Genomic DNA, 25785 nt, shown 5'->3' with positions numbered 1-25785 from the left:
ACAGCAACGTTATGAGTTTTATTGATGAAGAAATTGAAGCTCAGAATATTGTTACTTGAGTGAAAGTCAGATAGCCAGGAAATGATCAAGATAGGAATCAAAATATTAATAGAGTTTGAGTCCACATTCCTAAGCTATGCAAGCTGACTCTTTTAAGTGATATCTTTGAATAAATTGATATAACAGAAAAAAATATTGAAATCTAAAAGAGAGGAAACACACATATTGTCAAGATGGACAGAACAATAAGAAAAATGTTTATTATTTGATTATAATAGAAAATATTAGGATTCTTAGAAAAAAATAAAAGTTGTATAATAGCTATGCCTTTCCTTTTTTCCTTCTCTTCTTTCTTCATTTCCTTTCTTCCGTCCTTTCTCAAACTTTGTGGTAGTGTCAAAAATGTGGCAGTTACTGGAATAGATAAGTGGAATACAAATATATGAAAGAATAAGCATATGAAAGCCTTAACAATCTTTATATAAGGAGCTCATTGATCACTTGACATAAAATGCCTAGTAGATCTAGGAGGGAAAATGGGTACATGTACACATCTGAGATAAGAACAGGAATGGAGGGGTTAGGACAAAAATTTGAGTCAGAGAAAGGTCTCAGATGACACCCTATGTCAGTAGATTACTACAAGAAGGAACATATTTCCCAGACAGATAAGGAAAGGAAGCCATTTTCATGTAGAGCCATTTTCATAAGTATAGAGACATTCATTTATTTGCACAATACTTGTCTGTATAACATCCAAAAAGTACCAATGATTGTACTAGGAACTAGAGACACAACAGTGAACGTAAGTTCTTGTGTTTGATAGAACAGTAGGGAAATTATAATTTAAAATAATGTATATTTCAAAATAGCTAGAGAGAAGAACTGTAATATTCTCCACATGAAGAAAAGATAAATATTTGAGGTGATGGATATCACAATCCCAAATATCCTTATTTGATTATTACACATTTATTAGAACATTACATACACCCCCAAAATATATACAACTGTATCAGTTTTTTTAAAGCAAAAAAAAAAAAAAAGAAAGAAAGAAAGAAAGAAAGATGCTATCCTTGGAGTTTGTATTCAGGTCGGGGAGAGAGACAAAACAAATTTTTAAAAACTGTAATTTAATTTTAGATGGTAATATAAAACAAAGCAGAACATGCATTTGGAAAGATTTTATTTTATATATAGTGGTCAAGAGAGGTCCGTGTGGAAAACTACTTAATCAGATAAATTGGGGAACTAGCCAATAGCCAGATCATTTAGAGCAAACTTATCCTGTTAAGAGCCAGATAGCAAATACTATAGCTTTGTGGGTGACAGCTCAATTCTGCCTCAGTAACTAGGAAACAGCCATAAACTACACATAAACAAAGTTTTGTAGATGTATTTTAGTAAAACTTTATCTCCAAAACCAGAAAGCAGACATGATTTGGTCCTTTGAGATGTAGATTTGTAGGCCACTGTTTTGAAGCAATGGTTCTGAAATGTGGTAGCACATTATAATCAACTGGAGATCTTTCAAGATATGTATACTTACACCTGCATTGTACATCAACAGATTCTGATTTATTTGGTCTGGGGTGTGGCCTGCCCTATGGTTACCAACTGTCCCAGTTCACTCAAAACAGAGGGATTTCTTGTACATGGGACTTTCAGTGCTATAATTGTCCTTGGCAAACCAAAATGTTTGATCACCTTACCTGGACATCAGCTCCACAAATGATAATATATGCATCCAATATTGAATAATCATGTAAATAGAATCGTGCAGACCATGGTGTGCAGTCTGATTTCATTCTATGTGTGACAGGTACCATTGGAGGGTTTTAAGCAAGTGGAGTGGCATAATCTGACTTACATTTTAAACCCACCTATTACACTGGCTATTGAGAGAAGCTCTAGAAAAATAAGAGTGGAAGATAAGGGACCAGTCAGATGATTCATAATGAGACCAGGGAGGGATGAAGATGATTCAGACTAGGGTAGTAATAGAGGAGTGTTTTGTTTGTGTCCCCCTAAAATTCATATGTTGAAACCCTAAACCCCAAAGTAATGGTATTTGGGAGACAGGGCCTTTGAGAGGTAATTAAGTTAAGATGAGGTCCTGAGGAGCTTATAGTGGGATTAGTGTCCTTATAAGAAGAGGGTGAGACCAGACTGTGCTTCTCTCTCTCTCATTCTTTTGTCTCTCTCTCTCTCTCTCCCTCTGTCTCTCTTCAACCCCTCCCGCCACCTCTGTCTCCCCAATCCCTGCCATGTTAGGATACAGCCAGAAGATAGTCATCTGCAATCCAGAAAAAGGACCCTCACCAGGCACCAAATCTGCTCACACCTTGATCTTGGACTTTTCAGCCTCCAGAACTATGAGAAGTAAATATGGTTGTTTAGGCACCTATTCTATGATATTTTGTTACAGCAACTAAAGTTGATTAAGACAGGAAGGTCACAAAAATCAGTCTGGTGTAGAATACATTTTGAACATTAAGTCAAAAGGATTTATTGCTTAAATATAAGTGAGAGATGTAAAAGAGGGAAAAGTATAAGTCAAAGATGATACTTTTGGACTGAGATTAATGATGCAATTTCGTAAGTTGGAAAGGCAGCTAGAGCTGAAAGTCTGGAGTTCTGGAGAGGATTCAGGCCTGGAGATACACATTTTGGAAACTTTAAGCTATGGGAGAAAATATAGAGAATGAGCGTGAGTGTGAAGAATCTAAATATGAAGTCTTAAAGATTATCTAAATCTACAGGAAGAGAAAAAAGATGATATCACTGAAGAGCTTGAGAAAGAAGACCAGAAGACAACACATCATGGGGCATCTGGAAAAAAGGAATAGAGTTGGAAGACATTAATGAGGGACAGCCTTCTTGCTCTTCACTTGTTTTCATCATCAACACTTCATTGTAAAGAATTTCTTGCATATTATGGCAAAAAGGGTATCCAAGGATTCCTTCCAAGAATATGATTTTTGGGGGGGAAAAATATTAAATTTTTATTGAGATCATTGTAGTTAAATGCAGTTTTCCCCAATTGTAAAGTTTTGCAAAACTATAGTACAATAGCACACCAGGATATTGACATTGATACAATTCATTAATCTTGTTCAACTTCCCAAGTTATACTTGTTGCACTTATTTGTGTGTGTGTGTGTATTCAGTTCTACACAACTTTCTAATGTACAACGTCATGCATCCACCACCAGAGTTAAGACACAGAACAGTTCCATCACAAAGTTCCCATGTGTTGTTCTTTTATAACCATCCCTAACACCTGGTAACCAGTAATCCTATCTTCGTTTCTAAAATCTCATCTCAAATGTGTTACATAGATGAAATCATACAATATGTGAACTTTTGGGATTGATTTTTTTGTAGCTTGGCATGATTTCCTGGAGATTCACCAAAGCTATTGTGTGTAACAAGAGTTCATTCTACATTATTGCTTAGTAGATATGTGTAACCATTCATCCATTGAGAAATATTTGATCTGTTTCCAGTTTTTGGCTATTTTGAATGAAACTTCTAGGAATATTAGCATACAGGATTCTCTTTTAAATGTAAGTTTTTATTACCAAGAATAAGAGCACAGGAGCTCAATACTGGGTCATATTATAATTGCATGCTTTTATTAAACTACCAAACTTTTCCAAATTTAGTGGAATATCTTACATTCTCATCAACAATGTAGAAATGATTCAGTAATTTTGTATCCAGCATTTGGTTTTGCTGCTATTTTTTTATTTCAGTCAGTCTGATAAATGTGTAGTGATATCTCATTGTGGTTTTAATTTGCATTTTCCTAACGGTGAGTGGAGGGGAATATCTATTAATGTACTTGTTATTCGTATATCCTGTTAGGTGAAATGTCTCTTCATGTTCTTGCTTATTTTCTAACTGAATTTTTTTAAATGTTGAGTTTTGAGAATTCTTTTTATATTTTCATATTTTAGAATCTAGTCCTTTTCATATATGTATTTTGAAAATATTTTCTGTCAGTCTGGAGCTTGTCTTTTTCTCCTCTTCACCTGACCTTACACATAACAAAAGTTTTAAATTTTGTTGGGTTCAATTTCTCAATTTTTCTCTTATGGATTCTACATTTTGGCATCAATTCTAATAATTATTTGTCTAGCCCTAGATACTAAATATTATTTTTTCCTACCTTACTTTTCTAAAAGTTTTGTAGCTTTATGTTATACATTTGAGTTCATTAAGTTTGAATTAATTATTACATAAGAGTGAGATTTAAAGATTTTTTTTCTTGCCGATGGATATTCAATTATTCCAGCATTATTTGTTGAAAAGGCTATCTTTTCTGGATGGAACTGATTTTGCACCTTTGCAAAAAATCAATTGTGCATACTTATGTGACTCTATTTCTAGGCTCCTTATCCTATTTCATTAATCCATATGTCTAACTCTCCACCTATACCACCTATTCTTTATTACTATAGCTATACAGTAAGTCATAATGTTTTATTGAGTCATTCCTCCCACTTTATTATTATTTATAAAGATAATTTTAGCTATTCTAGGCCTTGTGCATTTTCATTAAAATTTTAAATTAAGCATGCCTATGTCTCCAAAAACCTCACTGGGTTTTTATAGAGATTGAATTAAACCCATAGATCAATTTGTGAACAATTGATATATTTAATATCTTGAGTCTTCTAATCCATGGATATGGTATGTTTCTCCATTTATTTAAATATTTTTTCTTTCATTGTAATTTTGTAATTTTCAGAATAAACATCTTATATATATTTTGACAAGTAGATATCTAAGTATTTCACTTTCTTTGATGCCATTATGAATGGTATTTTATTTTTAATTTGGATTTCTGCATTGTCAATGTTAATACATAGAAATGTAATTGATTTTTGTGCATTGATCTTATATTTTATTACCTTGCTAAACTTGTTTATTACTTCTGAGAGTACTCTTTTTTTAAATTGATATTTCTACAAATGTTCTGCATGGCAATCATATAATGTCCAAAAAGAAACAATTTTGTGTCTTCCAGTTTGATCCTTATGCCCTTTTATTGTCTGTTTTGTTTGCCTTATTGATATGACTTGAATATCTAGTACCGTTTAGTTTGTTGGAACTTCCATAACAAAATATCACAGACTGAGTGTCTTAAACAATATAATTTTGTTTTATGACAGTTCTGGAAGCTTGAAGTTCAAGATCACGGTAGCAGCAGGTTTGGTGTTTTCTGGGGCCTCTTTCTTTGTCTTGCCAATGGCTGCCTCCTTACTGTGTCCTTATGTGTCTTTCTTCTGTGTGTGCACAATCCTAGTGTCTGTGGGTGCAAAATTTCTCTTCATGTAAGGACACCAGTCAAATTAGATTAGGGCCCACCCTAACAACCTTGTTTTTACTTAATCACCAGTTTGAAGGTCCTATCTCAAAACACAGTCACATTAGGAGGTACTGAGAACTAGGGCTTCAACTTATGAATTTTAGGCAGACACAATTCAATTCATAACAAGTGCTATGTTGAATAAGAGTGATGAGAGTGAACATCCTTGACTTGTTTCTGATCTTCGAGGGCAAACATTTATTCAGTCTTTCATCATTATGTATTATGTAAGCTGTGGGGTTTGGTTAAATGTTCTTTTACAGCCCTTCCTAAAGGGCTGAGAATTTTTTTATTATGATTGGGTATTCGATTTTGTAATGCTTTTATGTGTGTGCTAATTGATACTATTATTTTTTTATAAAGTATTTATTTTACTTTAGGTGCATACTATATCTGGCATTTCTCCCCATGTTATCCTTCCCCACCCCCTATTGTCTCTCCCCTACCCCACCGAACTGTCCCCTGTGCGTGATGCTCCTCTCCCTGAGTCCACATGTTCTCGTTGTTCAACATCCACATATGAGTGAGAATGTACGGTGCTTGGCTTTCTGTTCTTGGGTCAGTTTGCTGAGAATGATGGTTTCCAGATTCATCCAAGTCCCTACAAAGGACACGAACTCATCATTTTTTATGGCTGTGTAGTATTCCATGGTGTATATGTACCACATTTTCTTTGTCCAGTCTATCATTGATGGGCATTTGGGTTGGTTCCAGTTATTTGCTATTGTACACAGGGCTGCAATCAACATATGTGTGCATGTGTCTTTATAGTAGAATGATTTATAGTTCTTTGGGTTATATACTCAATAGTGGAATTGCTGGGTCAAATGGAATTCATATTTCTAGATCCTTGAGAAATCGCCACACTGTCTTCCACAATGGTTGAACTAATTTACATTACCACCAACTGTGTAAGAGTGTTCCTGTATCTCTATATCCTCTCCAGCATCTGTTGTCTCCCGATTTTTTAATGATCACCATTCTAACTGGCCTGAGATGATATCTCAGTTTGGTTTTGATTTGCATTTCTCTAATGACCAGTGATGATGAGCATTTTTTCATATGTTTGTTGGCCTCATGTATGTCTTCTTTTGAAAAGTGTCTGTTCATATCCTTTGCCCACTTTTGAATGGGGTCGTTTGTTTTTTCTTGTATATTTGTTTTAGTTCTTTGTAGATTCTGGATATTAGCCCTTTGTCAGATGGGTAGATTGCAAAAATTTTTCCTATTCTGTTGGTTGCCGATTCACTCTAATGATGGTTTCTTTTGCTGTACAAAAGCTCTGGAGTTTAATTAGATCCCATTTGTCTATTCTGGCTTTTATTGCCATTGCTTTTGTTTTAGTCATGAAGTCCTTGCCTATGCCTATGTCCTGGATGGTTTTGCCTATGTTTTCTTCTAGTGTTTTTATGGTGTTAGGTTTTATGTATAAATCTTTGATCCATCTGGAGTTAATTTTAGTGTAAGGTGTCAGGAAGGGGTCCAGTTTCTGCTTTCTGCACATTGCTAGCCAGTTTTCCCAACACCATTTATTAAACATGGAGTCCTTTCCCCATTGCTTGTTTTTGCTGGGTTTGTCAAAGATCAGATGGTCGCAGATGTGTGGTGTTTTTTCTGTTCCATTGGTCTATGTCTCTGTTTTGGTACCAGTACCATGCTGTTTTGATTACTGTAGCCTTGTAGTATAGTTTGAAGTCTGGCAGTGTGATGCCTCTGGCTTTGTTCTTTTGCTTAGGATTGACTTGACTATGCAGGATCTCTGGTGATTCCATATGAAGTTTAAAGTGGTTTTTTCCAGTTCTGTGAAGAAGGTCATTGGTAGCTTGATGGGGATAGCATTGAATCCATAGATTACTTTGGGCAGTATGGCCATTTTCATGATATTGATTCTTCCTAACCATGAGCATGGAATATTTCTCCATCTGTTTGTGTCCTCTCTTATTTCGTTGAGCAGTGGTTTGTAGTTCTCCTTGAAGAGGTCCTTTACATCCTTTGTTAGTTGTATTCCTAGGTATTTTATTCTCTTTGTAGCAATTGTGAATGGGTGTTCACTCTTGATTTGGCTCTCTGTTTGTCTGTTATTGGTATATAGGAATGCTTGTGATTTTTGCACATTGATTTTGTATCCTGAGACTTTGCTGAAGTTGCTTATCAGTTTGAGAAGATTTTGGGCTGAGACGATGGGGTCTTCTAGATATACAATCATGTCATCTGCAAATAGAGATAGTTTGACTTCCTCTTTTCCTAATTGAATACGCTTTATTTCTTTTTCTTGCCTGATCGCTCTGGCTAGAACTTCCAATACCATGTTGAATAGGCATGGTGAGAGAAGGCATCCTTGTCAAATGCCTGATTTCAAAGGGAATTCTTCCAGCTTTTTCCCATTCGGTATGATATTGGCTGTAGGTTTGTCATATATAGCTTTTATCATTTTATGATACGTTCCATCAATACCTAGTTTATTGAGAGTTTTTAGCATGAAGGGCTGTTGAATTTTATCAAAGGCCTTCTCTGCATCTATTGAGATGATCATGTGGTTTTTGTCTTTGGTTCTGTTTATGTGATGGATTACATTTATGGATTTGCATGTGTTGAACCAGCCTAGCATCCCCAGGATGAAGCCTACTTGGTCGTGATGGATAAGCTTCTTGATGTGCTGTTGCAATCTGTTTGCCAGTATTTTATTGAAGATTTTTGCATCGATGTTCATCATGGATATTGGCCTGAAATTTTCTTTTTTAGTTGAGTCTCTGCCTGGTTTTGGTATCAGGATGATGTTGGTCTCATAAAATGAGTTAGGGAGGATTCCCTCCTTTTGTATTGTTTGATACAGTTTCAGAAGGAATGGAACCAGCTCCTCTTTGTATGTCTGGTAGAATTCAGCTGTGAACCCAACTGGACCTGGACTTTTTTTGGTTGGTAGGCTATTGATTGCTGCCTCTACTTCAGCCCTTGTTATTGGTCTATTCAGGGTTTCAGCTTCCTCCTGGTTTAGTTTTGATACAGTACCAGTGTCTAGGAATTTATCCATTTCTTCCTGGTTTACTGGTTTATGTGAGTAGAGCTGTTTGTAGTAATCTCTGAAGGTAGTTTGTATTTCTATGGGATCAGTGGTGATATCCCATTTATCGTTTTTTATTGCATCTATTTGATTCTTCTCCCTTTTCTTTTTTATTAATCTGGCTAGTGGTCTATTTTGCTGATCTTTTCAAAAAACCAGCTTCTGGATTTATTGATTTTTTGAAGGGTTTTTTGTGTCTCTATCTCCTTCAGTTCTGCTCTGATCTTAGTTATCTCTTGTCTTCTGCTAGCTATTGAGTTTTTTTGATCTTGCTCCTCTAGTTCTTTCAATTTTGATGATAGGGTGTCGATTTTAGATCTTTCCTCTCTTCTCTGGTGGACATTTATTGCTATAAATTTCCCTCTCAATACTGCTTTAAAGGTGTCCCAGAGACTCTGGTAAGTTGTGTCTTCATTCTGGTTGGTTTCAAAGAACATCTTTATTTCTACCTTCATTTCATTGTTCATCCAGTCAACATTCAGAAGCAAGTTGTTCAGTTTCCAAGTGGTTGTGCAGGTTTGAGTGTGTTTCTTGATCCTGAGTTCTAGTCTGATTGCGCTGTGGTCTGATAGACTGTTTGTTATGATTTCTGTTCTTTTGCATTTGCTGAGGAGTGATTTGCTTCCAGTGATGTGGTCAATTTTACAGTAAGTGCAATGTGGTGCTGAGAAAAATGTATATTCTGTGGATTTGGGGTGGAGCGTTCTGTTTATGTCTATTAGATCTGCTTGGTCCAGCTCTGCATTCAAGTCCTGGATATCCTTGTTCATTTTCTGTCTCATTGACCTAATATTGACAGTGGAGTATTGAAGTCTCCCACTATTATTGTGTGGGAGTCTAAATCTCATTTTAGGTCGTTAAGAACTTGCTTTATGTATCTGGGTGCTCCTATGTTGGGGGCATATATATTTAGGATAGTTAGCTCTTCCTGTTGGATTGATCCTTTTACCATTATGTAATGTCCTTCTTTGTCTCTTTTGATCTTTGTTGATTTGAAGTCCATTTTATCAGAGACTAGGATTGCAACCCCTGCTTTTTTTTCTTCTCCATTTGCTTGGTAAATCTTCTTCCATCCCTTTATTTTGAGTCTATATGTGTCTTTGTATGTGAGATGGGTTTCTTGAATACAGCACACTGATGAGTTCTGACTTTTTATCCAGTTTGCCAGTCTGTGTCTTTTGATTGGGGTGTTTAGGCCGTTTACATTCAATGTTAATATTGTTAAGTGTGAATTTGATCCTGCCATTTTGTTACTGGCTGGTTTTTGGTCTTTGCCAACTGGTTTGCTTTTGCAGTGACTGGTACTTGTTCCTTTCCATGCTTAGTGTTTCTTTCAGGAGCTCTTGTAGGGCTGGTCTGGTGGTGACAAAATCTCTCAATAATTGTTTGTCCATAAAGGATTTTATTTCTCCTTCACTTATGAAGCTTAGTTTGGCTGGATATGAGATTCTGGGTTGAAAGTTCTTTTCTTTAAGGATGTTGAATATTGGCCCCCACTCTCTTCTGGCTTGTAGAGTTTCTGACGAGAGATCCTCTGTGAGTTTGATTGGCTTCCCTCTGTGGGTGAACTGACCTTTCTCTCTGGCTGCCCTTAGCATTTTTTCCTTCAATTCGACCATGGTGAATCTGATGATTATGTGCCTAGGGGTTGCTCTTCTTGAGGAATATCTTTATGGAGTTCTCTGTATTTCTTGAATTTGAAATTTGGACTACCTTGCTAGGCTTGGGAAGTTCTCTGGGATAATATCCTGGGGTGTGTTTTCCAGCTTGGATTCATTCTCCCTGTCATATTCAGGTACACCGATTAAGCGTAGATTAGGTTTTTTCACATAATCCCATATTTCTTGGAGGTTTTGTTCATTTCTTTTCACTCTTTCTTCTCTTGTATTGCCTTCTCTTTTTATTTCATTGAGTTGATCTTCAATCTCTGATATCCTTTCTTCTGCTTGATCGATTCGGCTATTAAAATTTGTGTTTGCTTCATGTAGTTCTTGTGCTGTGTTCTTCAATTCCATCAAGTCGTTTATGTTCTTCTCTAAGCTAGTTATTCTAGTTAGCATTTCATCTAACCTTTTTTCAAGGTTTTTGGTTTCTTTGCATTGAGTTAGAATGTGTTCCTTTAGCTGTGAAAAGTTGAGGCCTCTGCAGCCCTGCAGAACTGTGAGTCAATTAAACTTCTTTCCTTTATAAATTCCCCAGTCTCAGGTCATTCTTTATAGGAGTATGGGAATGCACTAATACATTCACCAAGTTCAAGACCATGGTCTGGGCATTTCTGAGGCTCTTCCAGGAAAAGTTTGTTATTATCCATCTTCTGAATCCTGTTTCCATCAATTCTTTGCACTCCTTCTCAGTCAAGTTGTGATCCTGTGTTGTTGAGGAGTTGTGGTCCCTTGAAGGAGAAGAGGTGTTCTGGTCTTTGATGGTTTCACCTTTTTTGCACTGGTTTTTCCCCATCTTTGTGGATTTACCTGGCTGTGGTGTCAGAGAGCTGCTTGATGAGGTCGCTTGTCTGTCTGTTAGGGTGCTACTGGGTTTCTAGGGACTCCTTCAGGTTACTAGGGAAGCTTCCTGTGTCTTTTTTATTTATGATGGGAGATTAGGCCCGCCTCTTCCACTGACCTGTAAGGCGCTGCTGAGTTGTCAAGAACTTAGTCCCATTGGGACTAAGCCCCTACATAGGCTTCCTGTGTTTTTTGTTAAAGCATGTAGCTCAGTCCCACCCCTCTAGTGGTGGCTTGTGCCCTTCCTCCACTGGGCTGGATCATTCAGGGTTCATCTCAGATTGTGGCACTGGCTACGCAACCCACTAGAGTCAGAGCTTCAGCCCTCTGGGGTTTGTGGGGGAGGTTAGGGACCCACCCAGCCTCACCAGGCAGTCTCCCCCTTTTAGCTTTCTCTCTCTCTGGTCATAGGGTAGGGGCTGCCCAGCTGCTCCTGCTTACAGCTCCCTCTCTCTCCGGGTGGTGGGGAGGGGGTGATAGCTTAGTCTGCAGACTCTTATTCAACTCCGCACTTGTAATTCCAGGCGTGTGACTGGCAAAGATCCCCTGTTCTGTGTATCGCTGAGGCTTTGGGGGAAGTTCTATATCTGGACCAGAGCGCCAGAGGTAGAGCCTCCGACTCTCCAGTCAGATGCACTTTCTGGGAGAAGCAGCACCCCTCCCCACCTCAGTCTGCCCTGAGTGGGCTTTGCTCACCCTCTAACCAGACCCATTGAAATGCACCTGGTACCTCAGTTGGAGCTAGGAGATATCTGGATTTCTGTGTCTCTTTCGCTGGGTGTCGTGCACTGGAGTTGTGTCTAATCCACCATCTTGGATCCTCTCGATAATATTATTTCTTATTTTTAGCCTATTGACATGGTAGATTACATTGATTGATTTTCAAATGTCAAGCTAAACTTGCATAGCTAGAATAAATTCCATTTGGTGTGTAATATGTTTTATTCATTGACGAATTTATTTTGCTAATGTATCTTGCTTACGATTTTGTATCTAAATTTATAAAAGATATTTATCTATGATCTTTAGTTTTATTTTTGGGGGAATATCTTTGTCTGGATTTGGCATAGGGTAATATTGGCCTCATAAATTAAGGAGGAAGGTGTTTCATCCTCCTCCATTTTCTAGAAGAGATTGTGGAGAATTGGTGTTGATTTTTCTTTAAATGTTTTATAGAATTATTCATTGAGAATAACTGGACTTGCCAATTTCTTTTTCAGGAGCTTTTATATTATGAATTCAATTTCTTAATTATTATAGCACTTTCAGATTATTAATTTTATTTTGTTGAGTTTCAGTAGTTTCTGTCAAGAAAATGATGCATTTTTTTCTTTCTTTCTTTCTTTTTTTAAAGACAGGGTCTGTTGCCCAAACTGGAGTGCAGTGGAGCAATCTTGGTTCAGTACAACTTCTGCCTCTGGGCTCAACTGATCTACCTCAGCCTCCCCAGTAGATAGGACTACAGGTGAACATCACCATACCTGGCTAATTTTTCGTATTTTTGTAGGGACAAGGTCTTGCCGTGTTGCACAGCTTAGTCTTAAACTTCTTAATGCAAGTGATCCACCCACTTACCCTCCCAAAATGCTAGAATTATAGGTGTGAGCCACCATGCCTGGCCAAATGCATTTCTTCTAAATTATCTAACTTATGAGTCTAAGATTGTTTGTTGTGTTCCTTTAGCCTTTTATTGTTTGCAGGATCTGTATTGATATCCCTATTCCTTTCCTGATACTGATGATTTGTTTCTTCTTTCTGTTTAAATTTTTGTTAGACTTGATAAAAGTTTATCAATTTTATTTTTTAAGAACCATCTTTTTGTTTTATTGTTTTTCAGTGATATTTTGCTAGTTTTAGTATCACTGGTTTCTAATGTTATCTTTATTGTTTCTTTTCTCCTGCTAACTTTGGGCCAAAAGAGAAGCAAACACATCCTTCTTCACATGACAACAGGAGAGAGAAATGAGTGCCCAATGAAGGGAAAAGCCCTTTATAAAACCATCAGATCTCATAAGAACTAACTCACTATCACAAGAACAGCATGAGAAAAATCACCTCATGATTCAATTATCTCCACCTGGCCCCTCCCATGACACATATGGACTATGGGAACTACCTAAAATTCAAGATGAGATTTGGGTGGGGACACAGCCAAACCATATCAGTGAGTTTAAGGACAATAAGAAGGCCAGTGGGGCTGGAGTGTAACTTGCCTCAGACTCATAGTTACAAAGCAACTCAGTGTATTCCCTTTAACAGGGATCAATATCCGTTTGGGTTATTAGACTTTAATACACCAGGTCTCACTAATTTCAGAGCTTCCTGCTAAAACTGACTTTCATATTATATCTTGTAACCATAATGCTTTTTTGAAGGAGGAATGAGTTTCAAGTAGCTTTGAAGAAGACCATACCACTTTTGTAGAAATAAGAAGTACAGCAGTGACACATTAAAAAAAAAAAAAAAATCTTTGGCATCCTAGACACACAAAGTAATTCAAAGAACTGAAAAGACTCATAATAAAAATAACAAAAAAGCATACAAGGTTCAAGATTATGATTATAGTCTTAATTATTATAGTTTATAATTCTGTGTATCACAATAGAGATAGTAACCACTTTTCCCTAACATATTCCTGAAAATAGTATAATGCAGTGGATCAGTTTTTTTATCTAGAAATGTTCTAATCTGAGGTTTAACATTAACTGACTATGACAGATATGATCAAATATATATTAGAAAAATTATTATGTTATACACTTCTGTATTCATTTAAAATGAAATATGCTGGGCATGGTGGCTCATACCTGTAATCCCAGTGCTTCGGGAGGCTGAGGTGAGCAGGTGACCTGAGGCCAGGAGTTCAAGACTAGCCTGGGAAACATAGTGAGACAGGTCTCTACAAAATTAGGGAAAAAAAAGCTGTGTGTGGTGGCATACACCTGTAGTCCCAGCTACTTGGGAGGCTGAGACCATAGGATCCCTTGAACCTAGGAGTTCAAGTTTGCAGTGAGTAATGATCACACCACTGCACTCCAGCCTGGGTAACAGAGCAAGATCCTGTCTCTAAAAACCTCAATAAATAAAATATTTCTGCAAAATCTTCATGATGTTTATAAAGGTACAGTATAACTTGACTACATGAAGTGTAAAAAATATATATACATTCACTTATTCTACAAAATTTTATTGAGCACAATTACATACTAAACAGTTCTAATTTTATATACTTTATTTATATTAATCTCTACAAATTGCTTTTGAGGTAGTTACTACTATTACCCAGCTTTTTTCAGATAATAAAAAACATACACTGCTAAAAAGTATCTGAATAAGGATTTAAATTCAGGGTGTCTGAATCCAAAACCCATTCTGTTCATTACTAGGCTGTATATTTCCTCATTACAGAATATTAGTTTCTGATCTCAAAGTGCTCAAATTAATGTAGAAGACAGACAAAAACTGTAGTACATTATTAAAAATATATTATATAGCATGCTACAGAGACCTTTGGAGGGAGTACTTAGTTCAGAGAAGAATTTTTCAGAAAGACTTCCTGAAGGAGGAAGTACAACGGAAGTATATTTGAATAGTGAGTGGAAGTTTGCCATCAGAAGATCGGGTAGCAAGGATAGTTTAGGCAAGAAGAACAAAATATATTGCAAAATTGTGAACCTAGTAAAATATGGATTGGAGTATTGGAATATTTTAGGAGGAAAATGAGGAGAGGCAAAGAAGTTCATATTATGGAAAATTTTGTAAATCCTACTATGAAATTTTAAAAGGTTTGTGGCATTAAAGGATCTCAGTTGATGGAGTTAATAACAAATATGTTCAGACAGCAACATGGAAAATAAAATGAGGGGGATAAACTGTAGGTACATGGAAAATAATGATCAACTGAATTAACATATTTGCAACTGGAGGAAAGAAGTGGATAAATATTCAATAGCTGTTGGGAGGATGACGCACTTTGACTTGGAGGATAAATTGATGGATAATCCACAACAGAAAGAGGATGTAGGATTGGAGAAGAGATTTTTAGCAAGAAGTAACTGTCACATACTTCGATGTGAAAACTCAAGAAGTGTTAAAAGTACTCTTTTGTGGAATCTGGCACACCTGAGCTCAGAAGATGACTCTATGATTTTCAAATTGTGTGATTATATGCAAGATACTTAAGTTCTCCAAGGCTGAGTTTCTTTATTCACTCTTCCTTAATACCCTACAGTCAGTCCCCATGTGCCATAATTTCTACTTGTTAAAAATAACTTCAGTCTGTATCTTGTAGTTTTTCTAGGCTTTTATTATATCTTGCTTTAATTATTGCAGAATCCTCTTAACTGGTCTTCATGCCTCCAGTATCTTCTCCTTCTAGTACATCTTCCACATGACAGTTGGAATAATCTTTCAAACAAATAAAGAAAACGTATTTTTCCTTAAAGAACTCAAGTTTCAGTGAGATATTGTATAAAGGGGAACAGGAGTGGACCAGGGAGACTAAGTGGCATTATTATGTAGTCTAGAAATGACTTGATGTTTCAGATGTGATTAGAGAGGCAGTCTTAAAGTTGCACAAATGTGGATTTGGAAGAAACAGTTCTGGGTAATAGGGGAAGAGAAGGATATGTGAAAAAAGGCTCCTTAATTTATAATGTGTGTTACTAGGTAGAAATGGATCAATGATAGGGGAGAAAGTTGTGTTTGTTCTTGGAAAAATTGAGAGTGAAATTATTTTCAGATATGCCAATGGATATACAAAGGCAGCAATTGAATCTGAGCCTGAGAGCTATACATACCAATGTCATGAGTATACAGGCACTTATGAATTTTCAGACATAGACAAAATTGTCAAATAATGATTATAGAATGAAAATGCCAGCAGACGTATGACATCACAAATGCCAACGTTTAATGCTAAGAAGAAGAGGAAGATCCTGTCAGGGACACAGATGCAACCAGAAAAGTAGGAAGGAAATGAGGAGGATATAGTGTCAATGGAGCTGCCAGAAAGATTGTTTCTGGAAGGATACAGTGATCCACAACTTTGAATGATGCTGAACAAAGTGAAGTCTCAAAAGTGCCCACTGGATTTAACAATGTGACTGTAATGGGTTGTTTTCTCAGGGAGTGATGGGCATGAAAGCGAAGAGTAAGTTGAGGGGTAGGTGTGAAATGAGGAAAATGAGAGGATAAGTAAAAACAACTTAAAGGAACTTGGGCTGTGGGAGAAGGGGTGAGAGACAAAGCGATTTTGCTCTCAAGAAACACAGGAATAGCCAAAGTAATCTTTCAAAACAGTGAAAGGAAATGTATTTTTCCTTGTTCTGAGGAAAGAATGCATTTAGTTGTGATGTCTGTCAGTGCATAGAGGAGGCTTATTGGGCTGAGGGAAAGCAAACCTGAGCACCCGAATACTCTCATCAAAATACCCTTCTGTATTTTGAACCAAGTGTTAAAATAGAAGCTCTACAATAAAAAAAAATAATAATAATGACTACATATAAAGCTCTCTCTTGCCCAGTCTATTTACACACCATTGCCAACTCTGATAACAGGAACCTGGGAACCACTGGTTACCTGGAAGATGACTGTTTTTGTTGCACAATAAGACAGAGTGGTAAAACAAACAACAGCCTATCTTCATTTAAATTTTTGATATTTTGCTCATGCATTTTGTGTATGCTAAACTATTACATGAAAATGGCATTTATATTGATTACTAAATGTATTGGCACTCCTTTATATTTTGCACCTGAATTGTATGCCATACTTACCTCAATTTAATACTGGTCCTAGTTAAAAGCAAGGAAATCTGATTGACTATTATGCTTAATAGTGAAGATAATGGGATTAGAACTATTCGTGATAATGTAAGAAGTATGTTAACTGCAGAGAGTTCTTAGAAAAAACTGTAAATAGTGATGATGCAGCTAACAAGAAAGCATATATTAAAGGAACATGCATTTTTTAATTCAAGCAGAAAATATGATAAATATTCAAAACGCTGACTTGAATTTGAAAATCTCCATATTTACTTATATGACACAACTCCTTTTCTAAAGAGTTTATGGTCTAATTGAATATATTTTTCTCCCATATTTCTTAGGTAAGAAATTATACTACGTGAGTTGAGAAGTCTCAAACTATAACATAGTCTTAAGTGAGAAAAGGGGCTGATTTTTAATATGAATTAATTAGCATTTAGACTAAGTTTGGATGATAATTCAATGTGATTTTATCATTAATTTTGAGTCATGTCAACAAAATGCCATCTTTTGACAGAGATAAAAGCTTTGTGGTTTCTTCATTATGCAAAAACACAGCAATTGTATGTAAACATTTTTTCTTTTTCCTTATCTTTTTTTTTCTTTTTTTTTTGTTATTTTTATTTTTTTCTTTTTTAGAGAGTCTTGCTCTGTTCCCCAGGCTGTAGTGCAGTGGCATGATCTTGGCTCATTGTAACCTCCACCATCTGGGTTCAAGTACTTCTTGTGCCTCACCTTCCACATAGCTGGTATTACAGGCATGCACCACCCTGTCCAACTAAGTTTTGTATTTTTCTTTTTTCTTTGTAGAGGTGGGATTTCACAATGTTGGCCAGGCTGGTCTTGAACTCCTGGCCTCAAGAAAGCTGCCTGCCTCAACCTCCCAAGTGCTGGGATTATAGGCTTGAGCTACCACACCTGGCTCATAAACATTTTTTCTTAGCATTTTATTTTGCATGGCTTGAAGGCTCAAATTATCAAGCATTTTTGCAGGGGTCCTTTTCACAGTATTTTCAACAGCTTATTTTAATTTTATTTATCTATAGTATGTCATTAGAATAATGTTTGGTGTTTAACAAGCATAATATAAAAGACAGTTGGATTAGTGGATTTGTTCCTTTGTAGTTCTCATTCTGAGCTAATACTCTACCTAGGTGCATAATCTTTGTAGAGAAAATTATGTACTTGAAGAACAAATGCTTCTTTCATTAACAATTCCATAAGTTTATAAATCTAGACTATTCAAAATTGTTTGGGCATATGCCTTCTTTATAGTTTTTAAAAATATTTATTTATAATCTAGATAATTGATATACATATTTATACATATTACTTAAAATTAAAATGTTACTTAACATCTCCATAAGAAAAAACTTTACTTCCTTGCTGTATCTGAGGTTGTATTTTTTTTTTTTAATTGCATTTTAGGTTTTGGGGTACATGTGAAAAACATGCAAGGTTGTTGCATAGGTGCATACGTGGCAGTGTGATTTGCTGCCTTCCTCCCCTTCACCTATATCTGGCATTTATCCCCATGCTATCCCTCCCCAACTCTCCACCCACCCGCTGTCCGCCCCACTCCTCTCCAACAGACCCCAGTGTATGGTGCTCCCCTCCCTGTGTCCATGTGTTCTCATTGTTCAACACCCGCCTATGAGTGTTTGATTTTGTGTTCTTGTGTCAGTTTGCTGAGAATGATGGTTTCCAGGTTCATCCATGTCCCTACAAAGGATGTGAACTCATCGTTTTTAATGGCTGCATAATATTCCATGGTGCATATGTGCCACATTTTTCCTGTCCAGTCTATCATCGATGGGCATTTGGGTTGGTTCCAGGTCTTTGTTATTGTAAACTGTGCTGCAATGAACATTTGTGTGCATGTGTCCTTATAGTAGAATGATTTATAATCCTTTGGATATATGCCCAGTAATGGGATTGCTGGGTCAAATGGAATTTCTATTTCTAGGTCCTTGAGGAATCGCCACAGTGTCTTCCACCATGGTTGAACTAATTTACACTCCCACCAACAGTGTAAAAGTGTTCCTATTTCTCCACATCCTCTACAGCATCTGTTGTCTCCAGTTTTTTTAATGATCGCCATTCTAACTGGCGTGAGATGGTATCTCAATGTAGTTTTGATTTGCATTTCTCTAATGACCAGTGATGATGAGCATTTTTTCATATGCTTGTTGGCCTCATGTATGTCTTCTTTTGTAAAGTATCTGTTCATATCCTTCGCCCATTTTTGAATGGGCTTGTTTGTTTTTTTTCTTGTAAATCTGTTTTAGCTCATTGTAAATTCTGGATATCAGCCCTTTGTCAGACGGGTAGGCTGCAAAAATTTTTTCCCATTCTGTTGGTTGCCAATTCACTCTATTGACTGTTTCTTTTGCCGTGCAGAAGCTGTGGAGTTTGATTAGGTCCCATGTGTCTTTTTTGGCTTTTGTTGCCAATGCTTTTGGTGTTTTGGTCATAAAGTCCTTGCCTACGCCTATGTCCTGAATGGTTTTGCCTAGGTTTCCTTCTAGTGTTTTTATGGTGTTACGTCTTATGTTTAAGTCTTTAATCCATCTGGAGTCAATTTTAGTGTAAGGTGTCAGGAAGGGGTCCAGTTTCTGCTTTCTGCATATGGCTAGCCAGTTTTCCCAACACCACTTATTGAACAGGGAATCCTTTCCCCATTGATTGTTTTTATCAGGTTTGTCAAAGATCAGGTGGTTGTAGATATGTTGTGTCACCTCCGACGCCTCTGTTCTGTTCCATTGGTCTATATCTCTGTTTTGGTACCAGTACCATGCTGTTTTGATTACTGTAGCCTTGTAGTAGAGTTTGATGTCCGGTAGTGTGATGCCTCCCGCTTTGTTCTTTTTGCTTAGAATTGACTTGGCTATGCGGGCTCTCTTTTGGTTCCATATGAAATTTAAGGTGGTTATTTCCAGTTCTGTGAAGAAGGTCATTGGTAGCTTGATGGGGATAGCATTGAATCTGTAAATTACTTTGGGCAGTATGGCCATTTTCACGATATTAATTCTTCCTAACCATGAACATAGAATGTTTCTCCATCTGTTTGTGTCCTCTCTTATTTCGTTGAGCAGTGGTTTGTAGTTCTCCTTGAAGAGGTCCTTTATGTTCCTTGTTAGTTGTATTCCTAGGTATTTTATTCTCTTTGTTGCAATTGTGAATGGCAGTTCATTCTTGATTTGGTTCTCTTTAAGTCTGTTATTGGTGTATAGGAATGCTTGTGATTTTTGCACATTGATTTTGTACCCTGAGACTTTGCTGAAGTTACTTATCAGTTTCAGGAGATTTTGGGCTGAGATGATGGGGTCTTCTAGATATACAATCATGTCATCTGCAAATAGAGACAATTTGACTTCCTCCTTTCCTAATTGAATACCCTTTATTTCTTTGTCTTGCCTGATTGCTCTGGCTAGAACTTCCAGTACTACATTGAATAGGAGTGGTGAGAGAGGGCATCCTTGTCTAGTGCCCGATTTCAAAGGGAATACTTCCAGGTTTTGCCCATTCAGTATGATATTGGCTGTCGGTTTGTCATAAATAGCTTTTATTACTTTGAGATACGTTCCGTCGATACCTAGTTTATTGAGAGTTTTTAGCAGAAAGGGCTGCTGAATTTTGTCGAAGGCCTTCTCTGCATCAATTGAGATAATCATGTGGTTTTTGTCTTTGGTTCTGTTTATGTGGTGAATTACATTTATAGACTTGCGTATATTGAACCAGCCTTGCATCCCTGGGATGAATCCTACTTGATCGTGGTGGATAAGCTTTTTGATGTGCTGTTGCAATCGGCTTGCCAGTATTTTATTGAAGATTTTTGCATCTATGTTCATCATGGATATTGGCCTGTAGTTTTCTTTTTCTGATGAGTCTCTGCCGGGTTTTGGTATTGGGATGATGTTGGTCTCATAAAATGATTTGGGAAGGATTCCCTCTTTTTGGATTATTTGGAATAGTTTCAGTAGGAATGGTACCAGTTCCTCTTTGTATGTCTGGTAGAATTCGGCTGTGAACCCATCTGGACCTGGGCTTTTTTTGAGTGGTAGGCTCTTAATTGCTGCCTCGACTTCAGACCTTGTTATTGGTCTATTCAGGGTTTCGACTTCTTCCTGGTTTAGGCTTGGGAGGAGGCAACTGTCCAGGAATTTATCCATTTCTTCCAGGTTTTCTAATTTATGTGCATAGAGTTGTTTGTAATAATCTCTGATGATGGTTTGAATTTCTCTGGAATCTGTGGTGATATCCCCTTTATCATTTTTTATTGCATCTATTTGGTTATTCTCTCTTTTCTTTTTTATTAATCTGGATAGTGGTCTGTCTATTTTGTTGATCTTTTCAAAAAACCAGCTCCTGGATTTATTGATTTTTTGTAGGGTTTTTCGTGTCTCTATCTCCTTCAATTCTGCTTTGATCTTAGTTATTTCTTGTCTTCTGCTAGGTTTTCAGTTTTTTTGATCTTGCTCCTCTAGCTCTTTCAATTTTGACAATAGGGTGTCAATTTTAGATCTCTCCTTTCTTCTCATGTCTGCACTTATTGCTATATATTTTCCTCTAGAGACTGCTTTAAATGTGTCCCAGAGATTCTGGTATGTGGTGTCTTTGTTCTCATTGGTTTTGAAGAACATCTTTATTTCTGCCTTCATTTCATTGTTTATCCAGTCAACATTCAGGAGAAAGTCGTTCATTTTCCATGAGGCTATGTGGTTCTGGGTTGGCTTCTGAATTCTGAGTTCTAACTTGATTGCACTGTGGTCTGAGAGACTGTTTGTTATGGTTTCCGTTCTTTTGCATTTGCTGAGGAGTGATTTACTTCCAATTATGTGGTCAATTTTCGAGTAGGTGTGATGTGGTGCTGAGAAGAATGTATATTCTGTGGATTTGGGCTGGAGAGTTCTGTAAATGTCTATTAGATTTGCTTGTTCCAGGTCTGAGTTCAAGTCCTGGATATCCTTGTTAATTTTCTGTCTCGTTGATCTGTCTAATATTGACAATGGTGTGTTGAAGTCTCCCACTATTATTGTGTGGGAGTCTAGGTCTCTTTGTAAGTCTTTAAGAACTTGCCTTATGTATCTGGGTGCTCCTGTATTAGGTGCATATATATTTAGGATCGTTAGCTCTTCTTGTTGCATTGATGCGTTTACCATTATGTAATGTCCTTCTTTGTCTCTTTTGATCTTTGTTGCTTTAAAGTCTATTTTATCAGAGATGAGAATTGCAACTCCTGCTTTTTTTGCTCTCCATTTGCTTGGTAAATCTTCCTCCATCCCTTCATTTTGAGCCTTTGTGTATCCTTGCATGTGAGGTGGGTTTCCTGGATACAGCACACTGATGGGTTTTGGCTTTTTATCCAATTTGCCAGTCTGTGTCTTTTGATTGGGGCATTTAGTCCATTTACATTTAGGGTTAATATTGTTAAGGGTGAATTTGATCCTGTCATTTTGATGCTAGCTGGCTGTTTTGCCCATTGGTTGATGCAGATTCTTCATTGTGTTGATGCTCTTTACCTTTTCGTGTGTTTTTGGAGTTGTTCTTTTCTATGTGTAGTGCCTCCTTCAGGAGCTCTTTTAGAGCTGGTCTGGTGGTGATGAAATCTCTGAGTACTTGCTGGTTCTCAAAGGATTTTATTTTTCCTTCACTTATGAAGCTTAGTTTGGCTGGATATGAAATTCTGGGTTGAAAGTTCTTTTCTTTAAGGATGTTGAATACCGGCCCCACTCTCTTCTGACCTGTAGGGTTTCTGCTGAGAGATCTGTTGTGAGTCTGATGGGCTTCTCTTTATGAGTAACCTGACCTTTCTCTCTGGCTGCCCTTAGTATTTTCTCCTTCATTTTGACCCTGGTGAATCTGATGATTATGTGCCTTGGGGTTGCTCTTCTAGAGGAATATCTTTGTGGTGTTCTCTGTATGTCCTGGACTTGAATATTGGCCTGCCTTGCTAGGTTGGGGAAGTTTTCCTGGATAATATCCTGAAGAGTATTTTCCAGCTTGGATGCATTCTCTTCATCACATTCAGGTACACCTATCAAACGTAGATTAGGTCTTTTCACATAGTCCCATAATTCTTGTTGACTTTGTTCTTTCCTTTTTACACTGTTTTCTCTCATCTTGCCTTCTCGTTTTATTTCATTGAGTTGATCTTCGACCTCTGATATCCTTTCTTCTGCTTGGTCAATTGGACTGTTGAAACTTGTGCATGCTTCGCGAAGTTCTTGTGTTGTGTTTTTCAGCTCCATCAATTCACTCATATTCCTCTCTAAGTTGTCCATTCTCGTTAGCATTTCATCAAGTCTTTTTTCAAGGTTCTTGGTTTCTTTGCATTGGGTTAGAACATGTTCTTTTAGCTCACAGAAGTTTCTTATTATCCATTTTCTGAAAGCTGATTCTGTCATTTCATCACACTCATTCTCCATCCAGTCTTGTTCCCTTGCTGGTGAGGAGTTGCGCTCCCTTGTAGGGGGAGAGGTGTTCTGGTTTTGGATGTTTTCATCCTTTTTGCACTGGTTTCTTCCCATCTTTGTGGATTTATCCACCTATCAACTTTGTAGTTGCTGTCTTTCTGATTTTGGTAATTTTAAGTCTGCAGCAGCTGAACTCATAAACCCCTTTTGCTTCCCCCCAGGTGTTCTGTCCCAGGGAGTTAGGGCTTTATGATTTCCCGCTGTCTTGTTACCGTTTTCCCTGCCCACAAGGTGGCAGCCTAGTCACACTCAGTCTGCAGAGGCTTCGCTGAGCTGCTGTGGGCTCCACCCAGCTTCCGTGTGAACTTCCCTGCAGTCCCTCTGCGCCTTCTCTCGGAGCTGCGATCCCGAGTTCCTCCTAATCGGCCATCTTGGATCGACTCCCGGTTGTATTTTCAAGGCAATATGGTTTTGGATGACCCAGCATATGGCCTTCCATTTGCTGGCATTTAAGTGGGGAGGGGGATCAATAAATAATGCTCACATCTTCTCCTCTTGTGTTCAAAATCAGTTGAGTGATAGGCACAGCAGTTGGGCAGATGGAGATAAATATTTTAATTTTTGTCTTTTTCTGATAAATTCTCATTAGAAAATGTGTCTTAGGCTCTGTCAAAATGGATCATAATACACTCAAAGTAGGCAGACTTATTCACTCAGCCTGAGGTTTCATTGGTCAATCACAAATCTCTCCCGAGGGCTTCTGCCATATAAAATTTGTGTCGTGAAGAATAATCCATTTTCTTCTTCAAGTCATCTATTAGGAAATTTTGATTCCCCTGGAAGGGAATGAATGGAAATACACAGACTAGAAGAGTTACTTTAAAAGAGTCATTCTGAAGGTGTTGTGGGAGGATCCTACAGCCTCCCCAGAAACCTTTCAGAGCTCTGCGAAATCCTCTTTTCCAGCCACTTAACTGTATGAGGCTGGATCCTCTTTTTGTACTTCAACCAAAACAATACTATACATCCCAGTGAAGGAGAAACAGATATGCAGATCCTGCTGTCTTTTATTAAGTCAGACATGAAAGAGATTTGCAAAGATGTACAATAGGACATCTCATTTTGCCAATTTTTATAAGAACAACATAGTTATTTTTCATAAAATTATATTATTTATAACATGTAATAAGTTTATTCTTTATAAAATATATCATTTTTCATAAAATGATATTTATAATGTCATAAATATATTATTTTTCATAAAAGATCATTTTTCATAAAATGATATTTATAATAACATATAAGTATATTGTTTTTACTTTAAATGAATGAATAGGTGTATTAGGTTCTCTAAAGGGACAGAACAAATAAGATAGATGTATATATGAAGGGAAGTTAATTAGGAGAATTGACTCGCAGGATCACAACCTGAAGTCCCACAATAGGCCATCTGCAAGCTGAGGAGCTAGGGAGCCAAGCTGAGTCCCCAACCTCAAGAGTAGGGAAGCCAATAGTGCAGCCTTCAGTCTTTGGCTGAAGGCCTGAGAGCCCCTGGCAGATCACTGGTGTAAGGTCAAGGGTTCAAAAGCTGAAGAAGCATTCAGCATGGGAGAAAGATGGAGGCTGGAAGATTTAGCCAGTCTAGTCCTTCAGCATTACTCTGCCTGCTTTTATCCTAGCCTGACTGACAGCTGACTAGTTGGTGCCCACCCAGATTGGTGGGGCTCTGTCTCTCCCAGTCCACTGACTCAAATGTTAATCTCCTTTGGCGACACCCTCACAGACATACCCAAGAGTAATATTTTGCATCCTTCAATCCAATCAAGTTGACGTTCAATATTAACCATCACAATAGGTAAACATTTTTTAAATTTCTCAGCTCCTTATACAGTAGAGAGAACTCATATAAACAAAAATTCTTTGTTGTCATCCTTAGAAACATGTAAAAGTATAAAGATGTCCCATGATAAAAAGTTTGATTCTGGGCACAGTGGCTCATGCTTTAGCCTAGGAGTTTGAGAACAGCTGGGGAAACATGACAAATACCCATCACTACAAAAAGAATAGAAAAGTTAGCAGAACATGGTGGTGCATGCCTATAATCCCAGCTACTCAGCAGGCAACAGCAAGAGGATCACTGCAACCCAGGAGGTTGCTGCTGCAGTGAGCTGAGATAGTGCCACTGCACTTCAAACTAGGCAACAGAGTAAAACCCTATCTTAAGAAAAGAAAAAAAAAGTTTGGAAACCATTGCTCTAATAGAAACTCCTTTACATGAAAACATGAGAAGTAGGTAAAAATTATTTCTCACTTGGTTCTTTTTATACTCTTGAAGTATTGGACAGGATATTTGCTTCACTGCAGATTGTTGTTTTAGATACAGCTAAATACTAAGATAAAGTACAAGTATTCACCAATCATTTTTTTGAACAGAACTTGGCAGACTTCAATGACAGCAAATTGTATATATCTGGGGTAAACTTTATTTAAATTTTACTTGCTGACTTGCTTTTCAGTCCTGTTTCACTGGCTTAAATTGAAGGATATTATGAAAACAACCTTGGGAAACTTTTGCTTCTTCAACAATTTTCATAGAAAATGGAATTGAAGATTTTTTTTTTAACTAATATAGTGGCATCTTTGGAACAATTCAGGAGAT

At 37.2% G+C, this 25785-nt stretch overlaps 1 pseudogene; it reads left to right on the top strand.

Annotated features, from left to right (window-relative positions):
* The first annotated feature begins 14905 nt into the window (after positions 1 to 14905).
* LOC135268272 (uncharacterized) overlaps positions 14906 to 25785 on the top strand; it is a 42110-nt pseudogene continuing 31230 nt past the window's right edge.

Source organism: Aotus nancymaae, unplaced genomic scaffold, assembly GCF_030222135.1.
Source record: "Aotus nancymaae isolate 86718 unplaced genomic scaffold, 86718_ANA_hifiasm-v0.15.2.pri h1tg000040l, whole genome shotgun sequence".
Lineage (NCBI taxonomy): Eukaryota > Metazoa > Chordata > Mammalia > Primates > Aotidae > Aotus > Aotus nancymaae.
The sequence above is the reverse complement of the archived record's forward strand: the minus strand, read 5'-3'. Positions and strand labels throughout refer to the sequence as shown.